Source organism: Echinops telfairi, unplaced genomic scaffold, assembly GCF_000313985.2.
Source record: "Echinops telfairi isolate 266 unplaced genomic scaffold, ASM31398v2 ScPeMD7_7469;HRSCAF=8507_1, whole genome shotgun sequence".
Classification (NCBI taxonomy): domain Eukaryota; kingdom Metazoa; phylum Chordata; class Mammalia; order Afrosoricida; family Tenrecidae; genus Echinops; species Echinops telfairi.
Window position 1 is genome coordinate 30298 of NW_022111373.1, and position 5569 is coordinate 35866.

The window sequence follows — 5569 nt, forward strand, 5'->3', positions numbered from 1 at the left end:
GGTCCCTCTGAGTCCAAATTGACTTGATGGTAGTGAGTTTGTTTTTTCTATAAGACATAAGGGTTCTGGTTTTGCTGTCACTGCCCAATGACTTAGTTTTGTAAAAATAGCCACCATTCAACGGGTTCTTATTTTGCTGGTGCCAAAACTGAGCCACCGAGAATTGAAGTGAGCCAAGTATGAGGGGGCTTCAAAAAATTTATGGAAAAATTCCTTATCTTTTAAATTTCTTTTAGGGCCCCAATGTATTGATTGCAGAGTTGGGACTCAAGCCAGAGATCTCACAGAGGGTGAGTAGAGAAATTGTTAAGAATTGTTTAAAGTGTTGCAAAGAGAGGCAAGATACTGTTGCAGTTGAAAAATCTTGGAAGGAGAAGGCCTTGCTTCCCTCCGATACTTTCTCCACTAGCGTTCTGTCCACAGGCCTCTGTGTTGAAGGGCTTTGATTTTCAAGCTCTTCTCCTACTCATGCCAAAGTGTGTTTCCTCATGTTCTTGCCTCGGTGAAATAGATTTGAAGTTTCCCCTGTATTAAAAACTCACTGCCATCAAGTCAGTTCTGATTCACAGTGACCTATAGGACAGGCTAGAGGCACCCCTGTGGGTTTACAAGACTTTAAGCATTTGTGGAAGTAGAAAGTCTCATCTTTCTCCCTCAGAGAGCCTGGTGATTTTGAACTGCTGACCTCATAACTCACTACACTACCAGGATACCTCCTCTGCCCTTATATTAGGAGTGAAGAATTAGTGCTCAGGTCTGATTGCTGTGATTGTGTTTTGGTAAAGCAGTGGTTCTCAACCTGTGGGTCGTGACCCCTTTGGGGGTCAATCACTCTTTCATAGGGGTCGCCTGATTCATAACCATAGCAAAATGACAGTTATGAACTAGCAACAAAAATAATTTTATGGTAGGGGGTCACTACCACATAAGGAACTACATTAAGGGGTCGCAGCATTAGGAAGGTTGAAAACCACTGTGGTAAAGAATCAGGCTAGATTTACTAGTGAACGGTATCTGGTGACTCAAGCAAACCTTTAATATATCTCAGAGGAGGGGGTGGAAGGTGGGGGAGCGGGAGAGGGAGAGAATGATAGGTATGCCAGAGTGGTTTTCACTTTGAGGTCAGTTCACTTGGACTCATAGTCTGCTGCCTACTCACTGTGAGTTCTTGAGCAAGTTACTTATTTTCTCGAAGGCTCAGTTTAGGTTTGAGATCTATAAAATGGGAATAGTAACAACTGCTTTTGTAGCTTGACTTGAGTCAGACGAATTGAGAGAATGTATATGGAAAGTGCTTCCTCTGGCACACTAAGTGCTATGCATTATCATCATGACCATTCACAATGACAACAACAGCAGTTTCCAGTTTCTGACCCAAGACTTGGTGTGAGGCTAAATTATGCTGACTGAGCCAGTTTAATCCAAACCAGTGCATCATTGTCTGTCGTCTTTGTTGGTTGGTTTATTATTCATATCAGCAGTCCTAGCAGCTCATGATGAATATCTAAAAGTCGCAAATAGAACGAACTTTGCAGCTTGCCTGCAGCTTCCTTCCTTAATAGGACTCTTATCTTTCTGTTTCTTTCTAATTGGGCGTCCAAGCCAGTGGATTCTTTTCTGGGCAGTATCTGAAATGAACGGGGCCCTGGTGGCTCAGTGGTGAAAGTGCTGGGTAGAACCAACCAGCTGCTTCTTAGGGGAAAGATCTGACAGTCTTCTATGAAGATTACAGCTTTGGAAACCCTGTGGGGGTAGTTCTCTGCCCGATGGGGCTGTCGTTGGAACAAACTTGATGGCAGTGGATTTGGTTGTCAGACATGAGGATTTTGTTGGAGCCAACCTGACTGGTTTAGAGCCTCTGACTCTGTATTTTTGTCTATTGCTTTCTGCCCTTCAGCCAGACATGAAGCAGTTAGCTCATTAAGGGAATTTTGACTTCTGCCATGGCTTTCCTCTGATTTGTTTGCCCAATTCTGGTCCTTGTGTGAGGTCAGGAGGGCGCATTCAAGTACATTGACCCGGATTTTGTGCTCAAGTTGACTTTCTGCCCCACTGAGCTTTATACTTGGGTCACTGTAACTGTGTGTATGTGTGGGTGAGTGGGTGGGTATGGAAACAGCCTGTTATTTCAAGGTGATTAAAAAGTAGCCTGTTCCTGTCTTCTTCAAATGAAGCACAGACAGAAAAGCCTCCCTGTTTTTTTGGGAAAGATCAGTCTGAATTGGTTTAAAAAAAAAAGGAATTAGAGACTTTTTATACTTTTTGGGCAAGCCTCTGCAGTACCTTTCTCCCCTTGTCTTACGGCTTCATGTGTCCCATGACTGTTCTCTCAAGCTACCATAGCAGCTTCCTCCTGTCTCCACTCTCTGTAGGTCATTGCATGCCACCACCATGCCAGGCTTTCTGTATACAGGGTTGATCAGAGCACTCCAGGGACACCCGTTGGCTACTGCATAAATTCCAAATGGCCTGGTATTCCCAGCCTGTGGCAGTCTATCCCTGTCCTACTGCTTTAATGATATCCTCTGTGTCACCGACCTGTACCATTTGCTCCTGATAAAGTGGTCTATGTGGTCCTCTAGGCATGCCTCACATTTGTGCCTCTGCCAGTTCCTTTTACTCAGAATTCCCTCTCCCTAGCGCCCTACTTTTTGCCTTAGAGCCACTTTCTTCAGTGAGCCTTGTCTGATGCCTCCTCATCTGAATCCCCATAGCAACACCTTGATGACAGAATTCAGCTCACTTTATTCTGGTTAGTTATTTGTCTCTCATTAAATGAGCTTCTCAAGGGCATGGACTATACTTTATTTTGTTTTCCCAGCATAATGCTCTGTGCAACACGAACACCATAAATATGCTTGTTGAATGTATTAACATGAAAGCTGGAGGAATGATAATAATACAGCTCAAATCCCACTTCTTCCCTGCAGCATTCTCTGACTACTCCCTGCCATGGTGCATTTGCATGCTCAACTCCCAGAGCCCTCTGCCTCTGAACAAGCTTGATTCCTTGGAGTAAGTCATCTCCACTGGATAACAAATTTCTGGAGGGCAGAGATTGCAGCCTTCATTGTGTGTGTGTGTGTGTGTGTGTGTGTGTATCCTTAGCCCCCAGTACATAGAGAGTGCTCAATACTTGCTTGTGAGTGCAAGAGTCCTGCTGTTTGGTCAGCCTTTGTGCCTGCTATTTGATTTGCCTGTTCTGTGATGTACTGAACAGGGGTCTCCAACACAGATGCTTTCAAGGCCAGGCAGGTAACAGGAATTGGTGGCAAACTGGATTACTGTTGTCCTCTCAGAGGGACAGCTGCTGCTCAACCTGTCACTCATGAGTGAGTGTGGTTCTACTGTGGCCTGATAACTTCATTAAAATGTCTTCATTTATAAACTATCAAGGGCTCATGCGGGAGGGGGGACCGGGGAGGGAGGGGAAAAATGAGGACCTAATGTTGGGGTTTAAATGGAGAGAAAATGTTTTGAGAAACGATGTACAAATGCGCTTTACACAATTGATGTGTGTATGGATTGGGATAACAGTTGTATGAGCCCCTAATAAAATGTTAAAAAAAAAACAAGAAAAAAAATGTCTTCATTAATTAGTGTCCACTGTTTTACCTTTTTAGTTTCTAATGTTCATTGCAATTTTTTTTCTTATTTTCTTTTGTGTGTGTGAAAGAATGATTATTTATTTATTTTTAAATCATTTTATTGGGGGCTCATACAACTCATCACAATGCATACATCCATCCATTATGTCAAGCACATGTGTCAAGTACATTTGTTGCCCTCACTGTTATCAAAACATTTTCTTTCTACTTGAGCCATTGGTATCAGCTTCTCATTTCCCCCCCTCCCATTGCAATTTATTATTAAAGGGTTTATTAAGTCAATTGAGGTTTTAATCTGTTTTATGTTATGGTTGTTAATTTTTCTTTTTTAAAAGTATTTTTCTGTATATGAAATCCAGGATAGGTAAATCCATAGAAACAGTAACTGGAAAATAGTTCCTTGTGGGTATGGCATGGGAGTTTAGTGGCAAATGGGGAGCTAATAACAAGTACAAGAACAAAGAAAATGTTCTCAAATTGATTGTGGTGATGATTGTACAATTCTTGATGTGATTGAACTATTGTATGCTATATGGATGATATGCTAATAAATCTGTTAAAAAATAAAGGGCTTATTAAGGAAGTTAACAAGTTGTAATACCAGTGAGAAATGCTCAGGGCAGTTGGTTACCAGGTCATGTTAATAAAAAAAAGAAGTAAACTATAATGAAAGATTCAAAGACTTAGAGGTAGAAAACCAAAAAGGAAGAACATATATCATATCTCAGAATATCTTAAATTGAAAGAAAAGAAGATAAAACTTAAACCTTGAGTTTCAATACTGATTCTATGGGCAAAATATTGCATGATGCAGGAAGCATCAAAAGAAGATAGAACCAATACACAGAGCCACTGTACTAGAGCTAGTCAAGTATTTCCACCATTTCAGGAGGTAGAATATGTATAAGAACCCATGGTACTGAAAGAAGTCCAGGCTGTACTGAAAATAGTCAAAACTAAAGGTTCAGGAATTGAAGGAATATCAATTTCAACAAACTTAAGAAGCACTTGAAAAGTACTCACTGGTCTATGCCAGGAAATTTGGAAGACCACTACTTGGCCAACTGATTGGAAGGGATCGATATTTGTACCCATTCCAGAGAAGGGTGAGTGTGGTGCCTTGGTGGCATAGTAGTTATGCATTGGGCAGCTAACCAAAGAAAGGTGACCCAACAGAATGCTCAAATTATAAATCATAAATTAGATTAAAATATCATTGATTTCACATCAAGTAAAATTTTCCTGAAGCTCATCCAACAACAGTTGCAGCAGTATATTGACAGGAAGCTGCCAGAGGTTCAGGCTGGATTCAGAAGAAGACATGGAACAAGAGATATTGCTGATGTCACAGGGATCTTGACTACAAGCAGAGAAAACTAGAAAGATGTCTACTTGTGTTTATTGACTATACAAAGGCATTTGATAGTGTGGACTGTAACAAATTGGATAGCCTTGAGAAGAATGGGAATTCTGGAACGTATTTTGCTCATGCAGAACCTGTACATGGATCCAGAGGCAGTTGTGTGAACAGAACAAGAGACTATATAGTACATGGTTTCAAATCAGGAAAGATGTGCATCGGGGTTGTATCCTCTCATTATACTTATTCAGTATGTATGCTGAGCAAATCATGAGAGAAGCTGCGTTATAGGAGAACGAGACATCAGGATTGGAGGAAGACTTATTAACAACCTGTGATATGCAGATGACATAATCCTGCTTGCTGAATGTGAGGAGGACTTAGCGTACTTGCTGATGAAGATCAAGAATTGTAGCCTTCACTATGGATTATAATTCAATGTAAAGAAAACCAAAATCCCCCGGAAGAGGGACATATCTGATGGGAGTACACGGGAGCAGATGAAGGAAGGAGGAGGAGAGAGTGGAGCACATCCTGGCCCACCCGGCTGTGAGGATGATGTTCCCAAATAGAGCAGCCAGTCCACAGAGAGGACCACATG

The 5569-nt window shown here is 41.6% G+C and overlaps 1 protein-coding gene across 2 annotated transcripts in view; it reads left to right on the forward strand.

Annotated features, from left to right (window-relative positions):
- SIL1 (SIL1 nucleotide exchange factor) overlaps nt 1–5569 on the forward strand; it is a 331892-nt gene that overhangs the window by 8640 nt on the left and 317683 nt on the right. The window contains exon 2 of one of the 2 annotated variants that reach the window (XM_045285135.1): nt 237–290. The exons of the other annotated variant lie outside the window; for it this stretch is intronic. The gene's annotated coding sequence lies outside the window, so the exon portion shown is untranslated. The remainder of the gene's footprint in view (nt 1–236; nt 291–5569) is intronic. 2 annotated transcript variants of the gene reach the window in all.